General features: G+C 50.8%; 1 protein-coding gene across 6 annotated transcripts in view; it reads right to left on the bottom strand.

The window, feature by feature from the left end:
• GFRA2 (GDNF family receptor alpha 2) overlaps positions 1-19,861 on the bottom strand; it is a 97,486-nt gene that overhangs the window by 45,212 nt on the left and 32,413 nt on the right. The gene's annotated exons all lie outside the window — the stretch shown is intronic.

Below are 19,861 nucleotides of genomic sequence, written 5' to 3'. Positions count from 1 at the left end.
AGGTTTTAGGAGGGACCTAGGTATCAGTGTTTTAGTAAACATTGCAGGTAATTGAGATGGGGGCCCATGGGCCACATCTGGAGACATGATGAAGAATAACAGTGAAAACACAGCCTTTGGAGCCAGCCTACTTTAGGCTTCTGCTCACCTTCTTAGCTGTGTGGTCTTGGGCAAGTTACTTAAAATCTCTGGTCTTGGTGCCCTTACCTGAGCATAGAGACATAGTAAAAGTGCCTGCCTCAAAGGGTCATAAAGAATACGTGAGGCCAGGCGTGAAAATTCCCAACACAGTAACATGGTGCCTAACATACAAGAGCTCCATCAATGTTACCTGCCTTGGAAGACCACGTTCTTTTGGGAAAGGCTGGCCTCCCCAAAAGGGGTGGCAATCCAGTATCAACTACAAGCAGAAGGGACAGGTCCCCTCTGGCAGCCTTACTTGCTCTCTGGGGTCTGGACAGCAGAGTTGGACAACACAGGCCTGTGCCTGGGTAGTAGATCCCAAGTGGTGCCCCCAACATGGGACAAACCAAGACCAGAGCAGGATGGGCACTAGCTAGCCCCACAGAGCATGCTAGGCCCAAAAAGCACATAACTCCCCACTCCCCATGTAGATCTTCCTTTGCCTCCCTGAGGCTTTATTCAGTGTCCATGAACATCTCAGCTGATCCCAGTTCTGACTGGGGGGTATCAGAACGTGGAGAGGCACTCCCACCAGAGCCTGAGTGCTGCCCAGCCCCTTCACACAGACAGAGGAGTGGGAACCATCCATGGAAGGTTCCAGGGAAAGAGCCCCAGGAGACAAGGCGGGGGGGGGCCCTGGAGGCCCACCTGCCTTTCCTTCCCGAGTTACAGCTTTCCCCACTTTACAACTGTGGAGAGCGTGGGTTGCATTACTATTAAAGAAGAAGGCAGTTCTGTACAGAAGAGGCCCCTGCAGTTCAGAAACATTTTGGCGGAGCATGCTGACAAAATCCATAGATAACACACAGACCCGCTCATGGAAGGAATCCTTCTTGACTGTGTACACATTCATTCCCTTGTGCCCCTCATGTGACTATACACTCATCCTTCAAAGAACACACACTGAGTCTCCCTCCTTCCACTGCCAGCCCTGAAGGGCACCATGACCCAGGGAGAGTCACCAGGGGATGACTCTCCTTTTTGCTCTTCTGAGAATTATTAGACCACCTCCCCCACCCTGCCCTGCCTGGCACCCATGTTTCTGAGTCTGGGAAGCCCAAATGCTACAAAGAACAGCCCACAGCCCCACTGACCTGCTTCCATACCTGGAAAACCTAGAATCACAGATGCAGCACCTGTGATGCCCTGGAGAGATGAGCGGTCATGTGCCACACCACTCAGAGGACTCAAGGGGGGTTGGGCCCACAGGCAGGACCTCCCTGGGTGGGAGGAGAAGGGACTGTAAAGGCATTTTCTCAGGTTCTCAGTGTTGTAACACAGGAGGGGCTGTAGAGACCAGTGAGCCCACTCCCCTCACCCCAGAAATGAAGTTGTTGCCCAGAGGGGCAAGGGGCTAACCCAAGGCCTCTTTTACGGCTCCTGTGTGTGTGCCAGAGTGGGGAAAGTTTGAGGCTTGCAGAGCAATGCACAGCACAAGGCCCTCTCCTGATAGCTCAGCAGTTCAAGCACAGACTCACGTGCCCTCGGGATTTCTCTGTGCCCCACACCTCACACATCCACACACGCACAGCACCCCTAAACACTCACCCCCGCATCTTCTCCTGCAAATTTATGGAATCATACAACAGATGTCAATGCAAAGCCCTCGGTCTTTTACCTCACTGTATGGCAGAAATTTTATGAATGCCCTGAGCCTGTGGTCCTCTTCAGATCACATACACCCTCCAGCCCTGCCCCATATTCTAGAAATAAAGCAAATCAATTTGTGAAACATATAAGCTGGGATAAGTGTCATTTCATTCAGCCCTTTTGTTTTCAGATAAAGGAACAAACCCCAACGGGTTACGCAGCATCCCTGAGGTTTCCCAGCAAGATGGGCTGATTTAGGGGCAGGACTCAGGAGTTCCAGCCAAGGCCTGGTCCCTTCCACTAAGCTGCTGACACCAAGTTAACTCGCACTTACCTCACATTCGAAAAGAAGCCCTCAGCATGCCTTATTTCTATCTGGTCCTCATGGCACCCCTGCTTAGGATAGGCATTACTATCACTATCACCGGCGTGGTGCTCACCATCACAGGGTGGGGACGCAACAGCGCCAGGCCCACAGTGTCCTGTGTGGCTGCCACAACCCCACCGGAGACCAAAGCCGCCCTCATCCCAATCCTTGGGCCTGCAGTCAGCGACAAAACAACAGCATAAAACTGTGCTCTTATCCAAGGTCATCAGGGAAAACACGACAATGAGGATTTGGTCACATTCTTCTCTGGTGAAAACAGAGAGTTTGCCTGTCTTTACCCATCTCAATAGCCAACTCTAATTCCAAAAGGTCTCAATATGCTCTGTTGTCCCTTTTCCAAAGTCATCTTACAATATATATTTTTAATCTGAAAGAGTTCCACCATAACAGCACTTCTGTAGGTCACTCATCTGGCAGCCTGCCAGGAACAAGGAACAAGCTGCCTGCGTGGAGTATAAAGTTTGCACACTGAAACAGATATTTTAGTCCTAAGAAAATCCTTTATCATTTCACTTAGAGTCTAATGGCTCCTAGTGCATACATAATTCTAATACATAGGTGCTCTGGTTTCCTGTTCCACAGAAAACCTGAGAAAAAGAAAGGGGACAGAAGGAAACTCCCAGGGGCAGACAGAGCCTTCAGCAGGAAATGACAGCAAACACGAAGGAGACAGAACTACCAGAAAAGCAAAACACAGCAACTCAAAATTCACAGTATCTGGGGCTAATTAGCACAGGGGCAAACAGTTCTATATAAGTCAGGAACACCTGAAGGCATAGCCGCACGCCATCTGTACAACGGAACGGGTAGTCAAGGAGAGCACTGTGTCATCAAGAAAAGGTTAAGCTACCTTCCACAATCTCTGTTCAAGGAGACAAAGAGCATTCAAGAACTCAAGTATTTCTTGCACCTTGCACTGTGCCAGGCTCTGGGCTAGACGCAGGGGTAAGTGAACAAGCCACCATGTGAGCTCGAGAGATGCGCATAGTGCACCACATGCAGGAAACTTGGAGAAGGCAGCTGTGTCTCATGTGCCTAAAGGGGCAGCTGCGTATGAACTAAAATGATGAAAAATGTTTTCCTTTCCTCCCTGCATACATGTGCCCCTTCTAGAAAGCGAGCTGGGAGGCCCGGGTGTCCCTGCCGCTGAAAGGCCTTATTTTCAGATGCCTCATGAAAGCAGGTTGAGAGCTGGAGATGCCCAGAGCTTGGTGATCAGGGCGGGAGGGAAGGCTGCTTCCCCAGGCTGGAGGGAACCTGGGCCACACCGTCCTAAGGCCCAGACAAAGGACCACTGGGAGCAGCTGAACAGGGAGGCCCATGGCATTGAGGGAAGTGTCTGCGGGGCCTCTCCGGGCAAGTCTGGAGTCAGTCGAGCTTATAGCTGTGGGGGTAGGGGTGCCCAGAAGATGCTAGAAGACCCAGGCCCACTGTGCAACTGGCAGGAGGAACACCACCACAGGCTGAAGACCAGCATCCCCCACCCCTTCAGGCTTCCTCACCTAAACCCGGGCTGGGCTCCCTCATGCCACAGACAGGGGAAGCTCAATTACCTGGGATTGCATTTCCTGCTGGCCCAGGTGGGTAGCGGGCAGCTGGAGCTAGTTTAAAAAGATCAGGAAATGTGATCTGACCCCAGAGTGTTGTGGAGTAAAATCCACACACTTTACAAGTGCAATGCATCCTAAGAATAGCTCTGACTGGTTGGGACAAAGTAGTGTTGGAGCACAGGCCACAGAACACACCTTCCTGGAAGACACAGAAGCTTCAAAGAGGTGACGACCTCCAAGGGGTCTTCTAGGATGAAGGGGCACTTTCTGTTTCATGAGAAAAAGTCCCCCAAAGGGAGACTTGTCCCTGCAACATCCCAGAGATAAGGGAGGCTCAACCAGAGACACCTGGAAGGAGTGCCTACAAAAGGGTGCAGATGGGTCAGAGTCAGGGGCCTCAAACTCCACATTCTTCAGGAACCTGAGGCAGGATGGCCCCCAGGTTTGAGGGCTTTGAAAAGTTCATTCTGAGGACTTATCTGATGGCTGCTCACTGCCAAGGTGTTTGATTGCAAAATCCATTGCCAAATGGCTGCTGGTCTGTGAGAAGCTATCGGGGCTGTATATCAGAAGCAGCCATCCTCCCAAGGTCCCACATCCCAAGCTGTCTCCTGGCTTCCTCAGGCTGTGGCCGCTCCTGTTCCACAGAGACCCAGCCTGCCCCAACCCCCTCACTCTCCCCAGAAGCCCCACAAATCACCAGGTTCCTGCCCTGGGCCCGGCCCCTGGCCTGCCCACAGCCCGAGCTCAGGAGGGTCATTTCTCATCAGAATGAGCAGATTACAACCCCTGCATTTATCCATAGTATGTGGTTAGAATGAAGGGTTGAGGCCCACAGTCCCACCACCGTGGCCTCTGCCCAGCACCCCACACCTGAAGATGTGCCCTTTCAATTCTCCAAGGAGAAAAGAGACAGGAGAGAGAATGCCCCTGCTACCCACCCCACCCCATTGTAACCACCTGGCAGGTTATCCCAGGCCCAGCAGGGCCCACAGCTGAGCTGGGGGCCACTAGAAACCCTGCTCTAGTTAAAATACATCTATCTGCAGCATTCAGAAAATAGCTATCTACAGTATTGCTTTCAGCTATAATGGAAAACTGATGGCTTTTATCTCCCCAACTTTATGACTATTGATGGGATAGAGGCTGAGGTTTGATGACCATTTAATAGCCGACCCTGTGCAGTTAGAGGAGCATCAGAAAGCAATGAAAGCGCCAAGATGATTGTCTGGCAGAGAATTCTCCGCTGAGGTCCAGGAAGCAAAACAACCACCCTCCCCAGGCTCCGACAGGAGAAAAAAATCAAAGTCATCATCATTTCTGTTTCTCCCCCGCTCCTCTCTGCCATTGACCTCTGGGAGGTTGGTCCAAAGGGGAGAGAGGAGCAGGGGACAGGAGCAATGCAGGTGTGAGCCCTTATGAAGAAAGGGGGGGCACTGACTGGTAGGACACCCCCATGCTCCCCCACCCCTTCCTGCCCAGCCTGTAGTCCACGGTGGACTGGCTGGGCTTCTGGCAGGACTACATGGGCTCTGGACTGTCTGACATACTCCCTGGGAAAGAACTGGGAAGAGAGGAAAGGAAGCAGAGGTCTGGTCTAGCCTGTGATCCAAGTGGTCTTCGACCTTCTGCCCATGGCCAGAAGCCAAAAACCATTCCAGGGCTTTGCAAGTACTCAAGTACAAAGTTTTCCCTGACATTCGGCTCCTTCCCCAGTACCCCATCGCTGCCCACCTTCCTCCCCAGGTTACAGGTCAGGATTCTGGGGGTTGGGTGTGAACACATCACACTTCTAAATATGCGGGGATGGGCACCTGCGTGGCTCAGTTGGCTGAGCGCCTGACTTAAGCTCAGGTCATGATCTCACGGTTCATGAGTTCAAGCCCTACATCAGGCTCTCTGCTGTTGGCACAGACCTGCTTCGGATCCTCTGTCCCCCTCTCTCTCTGCCTCTCCCCTGCTCATGCTCACTCGCTCTCTCTCTCAAAAATAAATAAAACATTTAAATGAATGAATGAATGCAGGGAGGGGATATCAGGGGTGGGTTCTTGGCAGCATTACAAGTATCTTCTCTGATCTCTCATTTTCTACAAAAGCCTTGTAAGGTAGACACAACAGACTTGATTCTGTATGCTCTTTTAAATAAGGAAACTGAGACTCAGAAATGTTCCATATCCCAAGTCTGGGACCCCGGTTTTTGACTCCCTGTCCAGTCCACCCACTGCCTGGCCAAGATGCCTTGCACTGCCCAGGGAGGTAAGACCTGACCTTTTGCCTGGGTTCTGCCACTCCCTAGCTATGTGACTTTGGGCAGCTAATTTCATGTCCCTGGACCTCAGCTTCTGCACCTAAAAATGAAATTTTGTTGTTAGGGGTGCCTGGGTGGCTCAGGCAGTTGAACAGCCAAACCTTGATTTAGGCTCAGGTCATGATCTCGCAGTTCTTGAGTTCAAGCCCCACAGAACCTGCTTGGGATTCTCTCTCTCTCTGCCCCTCCCCCACTCGTGTTTTCTCTCTCAAAATAAGTAGACTCAAAAAATAAATAAATGAAATTTTGTTGGGATGAGCTGCACGATCTCCTGCAGCTCTGTTTCCAGGTGAACTCATAGATCCTTAGGGGCTCCACCCAGACACATTTGGAGGCACAGTACCTTGCTCTGCCCATAGCTGCCACCTTTCCAGACAACACACCTTTCTCTCATAGTGAAAAAGGCTATGAAACACTAAAGACATAGGAACCAAGGCCCTACCCCTGCCAGCTCCCCTTATTATATACACAATCACACCAGGGTCCCTCCAAGCCACCCCTCCTTCAAGCAGTTGGAAGAGAGGAGGGGTGCTCAGACCAGTGGGTGGAGACCTCCAGGGCTCTCCCTTTCCCACCCTTGAGCCAGTTAAGGGTTGGTTCTCTCTCTGAGGACCCCTCTCTCAGCCCAACCTCCTCAGAGACACAGGCCTTAATTGAAGAAACTAGAATACAAAGGGAGAAACAGGCAGAAGAGGTGGCCAAAGTGTCTCCTCCTCCCCAGGCTTCTGTGGACATGTTCCCAGCAGGGGGAAGGAGGAGGCAGGGGTCCCCCAGACCTGTTCACCTGCCCAGCTTTCTTCCCACCCTGCGTACCTTCTGGGGGATGAGAGCCCACCTCTGCTCCAAGCACAGCTCGACAGGGAGAGCTGGCAGCTTAACTGCCTTTGCTGCTGTGGCCCCCAGGTCTTCTGAGCTCACTGGTTACCACTTCGTAACTACTAGTTGATTTCTCAGGGATTTCCCATCCCTGCTGGAACTAGGGGAGGATTAGCAAGCAGCAGGCAATGATCCTTGCTTAGTTTACTTACAACTCCCCAAGAGAAGCAAAGCACTTAGGAAAACCAAGTGGAGAAAATATGCCACCGCCCCAGACCTTCCTTCCAGGCTCAGCCTGCCAGGCCTCTCCAAAGTGCCCCACGAACCCCTGTCCTCAACCTCACCAGCCAGCTTGTTTTTTAATGGTGTCAACACCCATACCGATTCCTAACATTTTCCACTTTGGGCATCATCTTTCCTTGCCTTTGGATAGTGGCTAAAGAGGCCTTGGCATGTTTCATTCTAAACTTCATTGGCTCCATTACAGCCCTCACCCTGCACACTGCCTGTGACAAGTTAGAGGAAACAGACCGCACTCTCCTTAATGACCTGCTCCGACTGAGAGCAACCGAAACCCAAGAGAAGCTAGCCACAAGCACTCACACCCACCATGGAGACACTGCTTCATTCCAGTCCCCTGTCTCCCCCGGACCCTGAGGAAGTCCCAGGTCGGGACCCAAGAGTTCTCTGAGGGTCTTGCTGCCTGGTACCGACTCCCCTCTGAGGGCCTAGGAGGCAGTGGCCCCTACCTTCTGGCAGGCTCAGATCCAGATACAAGTTTTTCCCATAAGAGTGAATGAACATGTGTGTGAAGAACAAGTGGGGTATGTCATCCCTGGGGACACAAACCCGTAGGGAAAACTAGACCTCCTTTAAAATCCGGTAAGCTTGTATGTATGGAGATGCTAACAATGACTGAATGTTAACAATATATTTAGAGAAAAAAAATAGCTCACAAAACAGCACATACTGCATGACATCATTTTTGTCAAAATACGTGTATGCAGATTTACAAAGTCTGGAAGTATATTTTCTCCAAAATGTTTACCATGGCTTATTTCAGGGTGTTAGAGAAGACGATGATTTCTACTTTCTTTAGTACGCTTGCTTGAATGATGTGTTATAGTGAGTGCATATCACTTTTATAATCAGCAAAAATGGTAAAGTGAATTTCGCTTTAAAAATTAGGGAAAGGGGCGCCTGGGTGGCGCAGTCGGTTGAGCGTCCGACTTCAGCCAGGTCACGATCTCGCGGTCCGTGAGTTCGAGCCCCGCGTCGGGCTCTGGGCTGATGGCTCAGAGCCTGGAGCCTGTTTCCGATTCTGTGTCTCCCTCTCTCTCTGCTCCTCCCCCATTCATGCTCTGTCTCTCTCTGTCCCAAAAATAAATAAACGTTGAAAAAAAAAAATTTAAAAAAAAAAAAAAAAAATTAGGGAAAGAGGTGCCTGGTGGCTCAGTCAGTTGGGCGTCCCGACTTTTGATTTCGGCTCAGGTCATCGTCTCACAGTTCACGGGTGTGAGCCCCACATCAGGTTCTGTGCTAACAGCATGCAGCCTACTTAAGATTCTCTCTCCCTCCCTCTCTTTCTCTCTCTCTCTGCCCCTCCCCCGCTCTTTGTGTGTGTACATGCACGCTCTGTCTCTCTCTCAAAATAAATGAAACTTTAAAAAATAAATTAAAAGTAAATAAAAATTAGAGAAAAAAGGAAAGAGAAAGGGGAGGGGAGGGAACCTCCTAGATCATGTAATCCATTCATCCATTCTCTTCACATGACCCCAAGAGACAGGAGATACATGCCACATCTGTTCAGAAAGAACCTACAAAGCCCATCCAACCAGACACTCATCCGAGGCTTGCCAAGGGGCCTCCAGCCTCTGCTTGGTCCATACCTCTGAACTCACTACCCATCCCAGTTTCCAGTAAGATCAGAGTCAGATACTAACAAAGGTAGTACCAGGACGGCAGCAGTATTGGGATTTAGTATAACTCCTAATCCAGGACCCTTTTCACCAGACTCTATTTCTTCCTCTTCATAAGCAACAAATTTGGAAAAATCCTGGGTCTGCTGAAATTGCAACACACAGTGGGAGGCCTGGGAGGGACAGGGGGAGACCCTATGTGCTCTGTGTCTCCCCAGGGCATCTCAAAGCTCCAACTTCATGCATACACATGCACATACATGCACACACACTCTTTCACCTGTGGCGCCTTCTGCTCTGAGCAGCACATTTCTTCCTGCCTAGAACAAACACGCCCAGTCCTGCTTCTCCCTCCTGTCCCCCTCCCCTGGAAGCCTCTGCCCCTAGGGCGCCCTGTCCTCCTTCCCACCCCAGCCACAGGACCCGGGACTCCACACCACCCTCCGTGGCTCTTCCAGCCACACGGCTCCCTTTCTCTGAATGCCTACAGCAAGCAGCCTAATCCTTACAACACTTAATTAACTGGAGCCTCCTCTTCGTATTTAATGTTTTCAGACGTGTGAGCCTTGTCTCCCCAAATGAGCTTATATGCTCTTTGAAGGAAGTAATGTTTACCTTGTGCCTGTGTGCCAGGCCCCACGCTCACTGCTCTTTCTGCATTACCTCACTTAATCCCATAATCTCCATCCCAAGCCCCGGTCTTTCTCCTGAATTCCCACATACACAAACACTTCACTGGGATTTCCACTTGTTTCCGATGATAGGCTTGAAACAGACCTCTTCCCTCTGTGCCTAGACCTTCTCCTCTTCCTCATCCTCTCTTCTCTCGGGTGATGGCTTCATCAGTCAGCAGACCACCAAGCCAGAGACCATGGACTCCTCACTCCCTTGGGTCCCTATCCTAAAGTCCCCTGGAACTGACCTCTAAAGGTCTCTGAAGTGTGTCTGTGACCCAGACCCTCCATACTCACCCTGTGCCTTGGCCTGACCCCAGGCCCCATCACAATGTGGTCCCAGTGGGACTCCCAGTCTCCAGCGTCACTCTTCTCAGACCATTGTGTACACAGCAGCAAAAGAAATCTTTCCAAAGCACTGGCAGGATCATGTCACTCTCTTCCTTAAAAGACTTCATGATGTCCCGTTTTCTTCTGGAGAATATCACACTGCTTTCCCTGTGCTTCCATAGGGTCCCCACTTTATAACACATGCATTCCCTCTGGAAGGACCAGAGGCCTGCTTCCTTGTACAGACCTATTCCCCCCTCTAACTCAGCCCAGATATCCCCCAAAGCTTCCTTCCGCAAGGGCCCCCACCAACTTCAGTGGGGCCAGCCCTCCACCTCTCAGCCAGTACCAAGGCAGGCCTGTGGTTTACCTGAGCATCCTGGGTGCTGAGCACCCAGAGCAGCCCTGTTGAATGGGTTACCAAGCTTCAACGTGGCATCATCACGTTGCTGTCCTTATTTTGATGAGGAACGCAGAGGCTCCGTGATGTTAAAGCTGCCCAAGCTCACACAGCTGTCTAGGTGAGGCTCTGAACCTGCCCAAGCTCACACAACTGCCTAGGTGAGGATCTGAAGCTAGGACTGTGACTCCAGCTGCTTCATGCTGCCCTGTGAAGAATACATCTGAGGAGTCTTCTCTTGAGCATGTCACAGTGCTCAGAGAGCACCCGCCATGGGCCAGGTGGAAGAGAAGTCACACACCCGGGAGGACCCCTGCCAGACTAAAGCAGTACACCATGGGCAAGGCAGGCTGTGAGCAGCTATCCCAAAATTTCCCTACTGCTCCATAATGAAGAGTGAGTATCTTACGACTCCTTCATACATAGCCCAATATCCTGGTTCTACTCTGCATAAGGGCACCAACAGCGGTGTGATACGCTTACTCGCCTTCGAGACCCTGGGATAATAGAATCACCTGTATGAGAGCTATGAGTCTTCCACTAAGAACCTCCAAAAGGGCCCTGAGGCAGATAGCCAGCTCGAGGATACCAGGCTAGTGCTACTTAGGAAGAAGGGGAACTGCCTCATCCCTGTGGATACCACCCCGGGAGGACAAAGAACATGTCCTGGCTAACCATGGAAAAAGCCACATCCTGCCCCCTGAATGCCAGAGAGGAATGCCCATGCAGGTAGCCCCAGGAGCACCTCTCAAATACTCCTTGGTATTGTAGTGCATGCCTCCTGGCTGAAGAAGGCTGAAAAAGCAAGGTTCCTCAGGCAGCCTCAGGCCATCTTCTCCAGGAGGGTGGGTCATCTCGGTCATTCAGAAGACCATGGGGTTTAGAAAAAGTCTCTTCCCACATTTAAGGGCCCTTTTGGCCATAACTAGAAAAGCTGAGTCAGTGGCAACCATATCATTGCCCCTCAGAGCCCAGGGAGGACATGGAAGGTGGGATGTTTGGAGTCCTAATCACATTGCAGTGTATGTGTCCACATCAAAGACCATCAGGCACATGGGGCCCACACCATACACTGTATCTTCAAGGCTGGGCAGCCTCAGGATCACAGACTGACCCTGGCCAAGGGTGTGGCCCTAGGACCTACAGGGTGTTATGGCAGAGTGCCTGAGAGTGCTCACGGTGGCAATTACCCCCACCCTACACTTGTCAAAGCCATACCAGCATTGGGTTCTCCTTGGCCCTTTCTTCACTGAACAGGCAGATGAGCAACTCTCTACACTGCACGCACTCCCTTTCCTTGAGGATCTTTCCCAGGAAGCTCTGACCAACCAACTGACAAACATTTCTATGGCTCTGATCAAGCTTCTGTAATCACCTCTTCACCCAAACTGCTGTGGAAGAAGTCACCAGTGCCTTCCACTTTCCCAAATCCAATGGTCAGCTGTGTGTCCTCATCTTTCTGGACTTCTCAACAGCATCTGGCACAGCCGTCCACTCCCTCTTTCTCAAAAACCTCCTTCTGACTCCTGGGACATCATAATAACACCACCAACCCCTTACCAGACACTTACAGGTGCCAGGCACATTCTCAGTGCCTCCGCCCAGGCCAGCCTCTCCCTGGGGGGGCCCTGTCCATTGCCCTAGCCTTGAATACCAGAAATATGCTAATGACCCTCAGAATTTATAACCCCAGTCAAGCTCCAGATAGGAATGTCTCCAAGGCATCTCAAAATTAACATGCCTAAAATGGAATTCCTGATTTATCTCCCATCCAAGCCTTCACCATCTCAGAAAATGGCACAGTCACACACCAAGCTGCTCAAGCCATAAGCCAGCAGGTTACCCTGGAATTCCTTCATCTCCTCACTCCAACATCAAGGTATATCATTTCTATCTCCAAACATCACACATCAGCCCACTTATCTCTCTACACACAGACACCCCCTGGCCTGAGCTGCCATCACCTCTGGTCTGGTGATACTAGGATAACCACCTCCCAGGCTGCTTGAGACCATTCTTGCCCCCTCCCTTGGGTCTCCACACAGTAGCCAGAGTCATCTTTTCATATCCCAATTTAAATAATGTCACTAGCTGGATTCAAAGCTTCCTTTAATTGCACTCAGAAAAAAATCCAAATTCCTTGTTATAAAACAAATATGTCATGGGGGTGTAATGTACAGCATGGGGAATATGGTCAATAATATTGTAGTAACTTTGTGTGGTGACACAGGATGACTACACTTACCATAATGAACACTGCATAACGTATGGAACTGTCAAATCATTATGTCATGTACCTGAAACTCATGTAATGTTGTATGTCAACTACATTTCAATCTACAACAAAACCCAAACTCCTTGCCGTGGCCTGCAAGGCCCTGTGTGACCTGGCACTGCCTGCCCCCTCCACTTCCTCCTGCTCTTCTCCCCCGGAGTCCCTTCTGCTCCAGCCATGCCAGCTTTCTTTCATTTCCCCAGCAATGCAAACCCCCCACTCCTCCAAACCTCTGCACATGCTATTTCTTCTGCGTGAAATGTTCTCCCCCATTTGTCTTACCTATGGCTTCTCGTTTGTCATGTCTCCGTTACATGTCGCCTCCTCAGATAAATTTGTCCCGGCCCCCTGTCCAAGTAGCTCTCCCCTCCTTCCCCATTATCCTCTATTTCTACATCCTGCTCATTTTGCAAATGTTAATTATACATTTATCTGTTTACTCCTATTTCCTCCTTCAGACTATATAAGCTCCAGGGGTGCAGGGACCATCTCTATCATGTTCTCATGCCTAGCACAGTGCCTGACATACAATAAATATTTGTTAAATAAGTCAACAGAGTAGTAACATAAAAATACAACAAAACCAGAGACCTAACTAGGGAGACACAGTGCTAAAGGAAAGTCATGTGATCAGTGCCACATGAAGTATACAGCAAAGTTCTAGAAAGCATCAGTAGAAGACATAGCTAGGAGATGGGGACCAAACAGGCTTTGAATGAAGGGTAAGTCTTCATGCTATAGACTGAATGTTCATGTCCCTCCAAACTGATATGTTCAAACCCTGATCCTCAGTGTGATGGTATTTGGAGGTAGAGTTTCCAAGAGGTAATTAGATCATGAGGGTAGAACCCCCATGATGGAATTTGTGCCTTTATATAAAAAGGAAGAGACACCAGATCTCTCTCTGCGTGCACATTCCAAGGAAGGCCACTTGAGGACATGACCCTCACCAAGAGCTCAACTATGCTGCTACCCTGATCTCAGACTTCCAGCCTCCAGAACTGTGAGAAGATGTTTGCTGTTTCAGCACCCCATCCCCTTCTATGGAATTTTGTTAGAGCCTAGAACCCTAAGATATTAAGTAGCAAGCCAGTAGACAGCTCATATCAATGAGTGGAAGTGGAAATAATCAAGGATCCTAGGGCACAACCAAGATGATGGCAGCTGAAAGTGTGCCCTGGTCCCATCTAAGCAAACACACACACAAGCGTAGGTAATGCCTATGGTAGGAACAGACCTTACTGGTTTATATTCTGATCCTCTCTGCATAGTGGCATCTCTCCCAGATGGGTCATTCCTCCTGCCAATCATCCAGTACTGGAGGGGTTCTTGTGCAGAACTCTGCAAGAGGGGACCTTAGCTAGACAAGGGGTGCACCACCACATCTCTGTGGGGCATAAGCTTTATGCAGCCCAGATGCCCAGAGAGTTAGCCTGGATGGGAAAGGTTAAAGGCACTCTCTGCCCAGCCATGCTAATACCCCTGCAGCAGGCAAAGCCGGAAGATGTAAACTAGATGTCTAGGCAGCAGCTTCTCACTGTGTTTATTTTCCCAGAGCCTTAGTAAAATAATGTTCAAAATTCCAGCTTGGTCTCAATGTATCACAGGAAATTCCAAGAGGAGTCATTTGGGCAGGACCCTTGCTAAGGCCAGCAGCAGGAGCCAGCATGGGATCCCCAGTGTCTCTGGTAAGGTTAAAGATCCCAGGATGCTGCCACACGAAGCGTCTCCCTCCACTGGCAACCTTGCTGGTTAGGTTTGCTTCAGGAAGAGGATGATGTCTCTACCCCATGGCACTCCTGGGCACAGCTTTGCTCTGGAGGTAGACTGGGATGTGGGGCTCTGAGCTCTGCTCAAGACCGGGCAGACCCCTAAGCCAGGTTCATGTGTATGGCTGCTCTCACTGTTACCAAAGTGACCCAGGGGAGACCTGGTAGGTAGCAGAGCAGAACTGTGATGTCAAGAGAACCTGAGTGGAAATGCTATCATCTAGTTTATTGTGTGGCTCTATTCTCACTGCAGAGGCAACAAACAGAGTGCTGACACTAGACTATAAGCAAACTGAGGACAAGGACCTCCACCTACTTCAAGAACTCTCTGATCTGAGTACGAGACCTGGTCCACAGTGGATGATCAATAAATAGTTGTCAGATGAATAAAGCAATGGCCCTAAGACCTGCATTCCTCCTGCTCCAGGTGACCCACTGGGCCCAGGAACACTGGCTGGATTCCAGCAGGGCAGCCATTGTGCCCCTCCTGTGCCTGTAGCAGGTATTGCTGATCAATCATTCACAGTCCTCCAGGCAGCCAATCCAAGCTGGCCATCTAGACAAGGCAGAGGTTCTTAAGTTTTGAGAGATGAAGGAACCCTTTAAGAATCTAATGAAAGCAACGCATTTCTCTCTGGAACATACACACAAAACTTTGTATATGATTTCAAGATATTCCAGACCCTCTTTTAAAAGAAGTGAAGGCTTAGAAGCCCCAGAGCCCATTCACCCCATGCAAATAATCACCTGCTGCTGTTTATGGAGATAACTCGCTGAAAGCATCAGTCAACAGATTCTACAGAGTCCAAAGGAAGCTGAGGGACCACCCCAAGGAGCCACGAATCAAATGCAAACCTGTCCATATACACTGCCTACATCCCCAGACATGCCCCAGTGAGGCAAGAGGCTGAGCTTGCTGAAGAGACTCCTCCCCGCTCCCTGTGGACAACCTTGATTGGGGGGGGAGGGGGGGGAGGGACGGGGTCCCCAGCCCCTCTGCCTTCCCGGCAGTCCTCCTGGACAAGGACAGTGTCCACTGCACAGGGGGCCCAGGCAGCCAGGGCAGCCCCAGGCTGGAATCTATTTATACACATCCTCAGCACCCAGAGGTTAAATTATAGCCCAGGACATGGCACAGGGCCAGCACCGAGTTATTTATATCCTCTTGGCAGACCAAGAGGAACAGGGCATTTCAGAGGGCCTCTTCTAAATGAGGCCTGAAAGGGACACAGTTTACAGGACAACATAACCATCCTCCCCACAGCTTCCCAGGCACATACAGCACATACACACACACACACACACACACACACACACACACAATCCAGACTGTCCTTGCAATAAGTATAAGCGGAGAGTAGACATCAGAAGATTGTGTTAAAAAAAAAAAGTAGGTCATGGCCCATTGGGGGGCTAGGGTGAGAGAATTCAGCCAAATTCCATGGATTCATTCCAAGAGATTCTCTGGGCTTTCCAGACTCTGTATCAGAAGACTTTTAAAGGAAAAGCCTCTCCTGGACTTAAGTTTACAGCTCTAAAGGCTCATGGGATACAAACCAGACAAAAGCCAGAGACAGAGCATTCAAATTCAGGGCCAGTTGGAGCCAGGGAGCAGGAAGCTTCCACGCTGATCCTGGTCCAAAGAGTCAGGGGAGGATTCAGAAGTGCTTCCCATAAACCCTGGCCCCAGCACAGAGATGTCCTTGTTTAACCAAAGGCTTCTTCAAACCCCAACACCTTGTGTTTAGTGACATTTCATAAGACAGCACAGTGGAGTCTGTTAAATATCACACTGGGGATGTACAAGGCCTGCCCCTGGGTATGCCACAAAGCAGATCAACAGACCTGCTTTAATGCAGTGCCAGTTGAGGTGGGCTCTGGCAGAGCTGTCCCCCAGGAATCCTGGGCCAAGATTCACTCCGAGAGAAGCATAGCCAGGCCCCAACTCCCCCAGCAGGAAAGCGAAGGGGACCAGGCAGGCTTAGCAAAGTGAGGACTGGGTGCTATAGCACTGGAGCACCAGGCATGTCCCAAGAGATGCCTGCCAGCAAGAGCCTCATTCTCCAAGAGTCAGCCCAAAGAAGCTTTCCCATGATCCCCATCAAAGCCAGTTTTGTCCATTAAAGTGACCAGGAAAGGAAGGCTTGGGGTCTCCGTTTCCTGATCCAAACGACACGGCACTGAGCTCACCCATTTCACAGTAAAGATTTCCACCTGTGGTGCCTATCTTGGAGGGCAGAAACCTGGAAGGATCCAATGCTAGGCAAGAAAGGGAGGGTGCTTCTCCCTAGGCATATGGAGAACAAAGTCTGGGCTACCTCTTCTCTTCATGCCCCCCTCCAGCCACCCATCACCTCCTGGGCTCCTCCGTGACATGGGGAAAGGGTCCATGGGTCCATAAGTCAGGCTTGCAAGAACATGGAAAAACATCAACTCCTCCCCTTCCAGGCCTGTCCCTAGGTCCTTCAAATCTGCCCTCCCATGCCTTCTACCCCAACAAGGGGTCTCTGTTGTATTCTCTTGTGCCAAGAGCTCATCTTCCCAGAAACATACCTCAAGTGGAGGTGCAGGAGGAGAAAGCTGCCCCCAAACCCAGACTCACAGACCTGGGAAGGGTCCTTGCAGACTGGTGAGCATCCCTATGTGATCAGTGAAGAAACCAAGGGCATGAGGAGTGAAATGGCCCACCCGGGACCACTCAGGAGACCAGGGGCAGGTCTGCCAGCTCTAGGGTGACCACGGTGACCACTTCCACCCACCACCTATCAATCTGTTTCGCCCCAGTGTACCTCAAGCCTCAGCTCTGAGTCATAGGCAAAGCTCCCCAGAGAACACCTGGCCAGGCTTTTATAACCCCCAGGCCCTGCCAGCCCCATCCTGGATGCAGATCCTCCTTCAGCCCTGTCCTACCACTTTCAGGACCACACTTTAAATCTGTTCAGGAATGGGAGCTGGGCAGGGAGGGTTAGAGGAATGCCCGGTTCTAGACCGAGAGCTCACCCTGTCACCTCATCCTGGAGCACCTAGAACTTCAACACTTGACCGAATTCAAACATCTAGAGACTGCACTGTTGGCGGGTCCTGCGATCGCTGTCTAAATTTATGTCCTGTTGCATGGAGCCTCCTCCAGTTGGCTTAGTGCCTCTCAGAGGCTGTCAGCCCTTAGCTCCAGGGACGCCTCATTCCAGACTCTCTCAACCCTTAATCTCATTGAAACTCGCCTTCTGGTTCTACAATATGAGGCTTAATCCCCATCTCCCATTTCTGGCTTCCCCCACCCCTGGAATAAGAAACAAAAAAACCCCTCCGGCTCTTTAAACACACACAGATGTTCTAGAAGCCTGAAATTATCCTGCTCTCAACTTCCCCCCTCTCACTCAGGACCATGGACCTCCCCCACCCCCACATTGAGGAACCACACACACTGTCCTCCCTTAACACAGGACTCATGAAGGGGATGCTGGTGCTCTTGTGGCTTGTCTGCTACCGCTCCTCATGGAGACGGCTGAGGCTGGCCTTGGTGCACCTGGCCCACAGGTGCGCACAGGCTCCTGCATGTTCCAGCCTGTCGTCACTGGACTTGGACTCAGGTTGGCCCTCCAGTTCCCTCCCAGGCCCAGCTCCTAATCCATCTGTCATTCCACATACACTATGTGTAACAGCCTGGTGGGTCATGTCAGCACTTAGAAGAAGGAGAGGATGTTATGTCCATTCAAGAGCTACCACGCTCCCTTCCAGTGTGCTCTGGAACTCGTGTGGGCCATCATGGCCCCACTTTATCCCAGCCACCACGAGGCACAGAGCTCCAGCTCAGTGACTGCTAGATCACACACTTGAGGCACTGGCTCCCGACTTCCTTTGCAGGGCCCTGGGTTTCTGCCTCTAACCATCCTCTTGTTGTATGTGTGGTTTGTTTTAAATCACCTCAATCAGTGTCTGTAAGTGACAAGGCCTATTTTTTTTAAGTAAGCAAAAGAGAAAAGCCTACCATCTTCACAGCTTTCCCAAGCCCTGCAGCGAGCTCTTGGGATCAGGCCTGTCTCTGAACTCAGGCAGTGCTTGTTTTCCAAACCAAAACAGCACTTCCCCTTCATCGAACACGCTCCCCCCCCCACCGGCACTCCCATGGTAGAAAGAGGCCTCTCTTCCCCCTGCAGCCTCTATCACGGGGTGTGTGTTTGTCTCTCTCTCTCTCTCCTGTGCGTGCATGTCCTCAACATGAGGGTTTGCCTCCACTTCTGCCTCCTGCCATGCCTGAACCAACTACAGCTGGTTTCCACCCGTCACTCACTCACTCACACTCCCTCTCACACTCATGCACTCTCAAACTCACACACATCCATATGCCCCCCCCCACGAACACACTCTCACACTTCCTCACAGGCACACTCACACACTCTCTTGTACACACATGTACACACCATGAGGCACCATGTCTCAGTCACCCCCTCCCTCAGGAACCCCTCTCTCCTGGATTCTGGCCCACTTCCTCCTGGCTATCCTTCCACCCTCCAAGCCTCCCTGCCACAAGCCCCACTTCCTTTGCCCCTCCCTGAATAAATGGTATTTCCAGAAGAGTTCTGCCTCACTATCCATACCAAAGGCTTCTCTCATCACCTAAACACTGAGGATGCCCAAATCTGTAGGCCTCTCCAGCCTAGACTCCCTCTTGGGCTCCACCAATCCACCCTGCACCATTTCACTCACTGCTGGGGCTTTAATCACCAATGAGGTGCCCAGCAACTCCCAAACCCACTTCTCCACTCCAGCCTCTTTACTGAGCATGCCCCAGACATTGCCTGGGGCATGGCAATGGTCCTCCAGGCACCTCAAATGCTACACACCCAAAACCCCCCCACACACTGAATGGCTCCTTCATCCCATAATTACTTAACTAGGAAACATAGTGGTCACCGTTCATTTAATCCATTCAAGAAACGTCTGTGGAGTGCTCACCATGTGCCAGGCTTTACGTGTAGGACGAGGTATGGAGTAAACAAAACAGAAATGACTTCTGCCTCCAGGGAACTTTCAACCAATCACCCAGTCCTGTCAAGTCTACTTACCAATCATATCTGAAATGATACACTTCTGTTCATCCCTACAGCCACTATCTGAGTCCAGTCCAGGATGCTACACTGGAAGAAGCAGTGTGAATGGATGGATCCCAGCTCTGAAATGTATGAGCTGTGTGACCTTAGGCAAGATACCTTCTATGTCTCTATTTCCTCTTTTGACAGATAAAGACGATAATAGTTATCTACCCGGTAGTTTTGTTGTGAGAATTAAATTAGACAAACCATATAATAAACCAGCATCCAGGACACAGTAAGCAATCTCTGAATATCTCTGCGCCACCATGGCCTCTATTTCTGCAGCAGCCCCACCTGTGGCCTCCCCACCTCACAACCCACACTCCATGTGCACCCACCATCTGCAGTTCCCCATGAGGCCAGGTTCTCTCCTACCCTCCAGCCTTTTGCATATGCTTTTCCAGCTGACACATTCCCTGGCTTTCACCTTCTCATTTTTCAAGGTTTAGCTCAAGGCCCCCTCCTCTAGAGCCCCAGACTAAAGCAGATGTCCCTACCCCATGCTGCCTCATCTGAGAGCCACTGCACTGGGATCCCTGCTTTGTCTGTGTCCCCTTCTGGACAGG

Source organism: Lynx canadensis, chromosome B1 (genome assembly GCF_007474595.2).
Source record: "Lynx canadensis isolate LIC74 chromosome B1, mLynCan4.pri.v2, whole genome shotgun sequence".
In the NCBI taxonomy this organism is placed as follows: domain Eukaryota; kingdom Metazoa; phylum Chordata; class Mammalia; order Carnivora; family Felidae; genus Lynx; species Lynx canadensis.
Note: the sequence above shows the minus strand (reverse complement) of the source record. Positions and strands in the feature narration are given on the sequence as shown.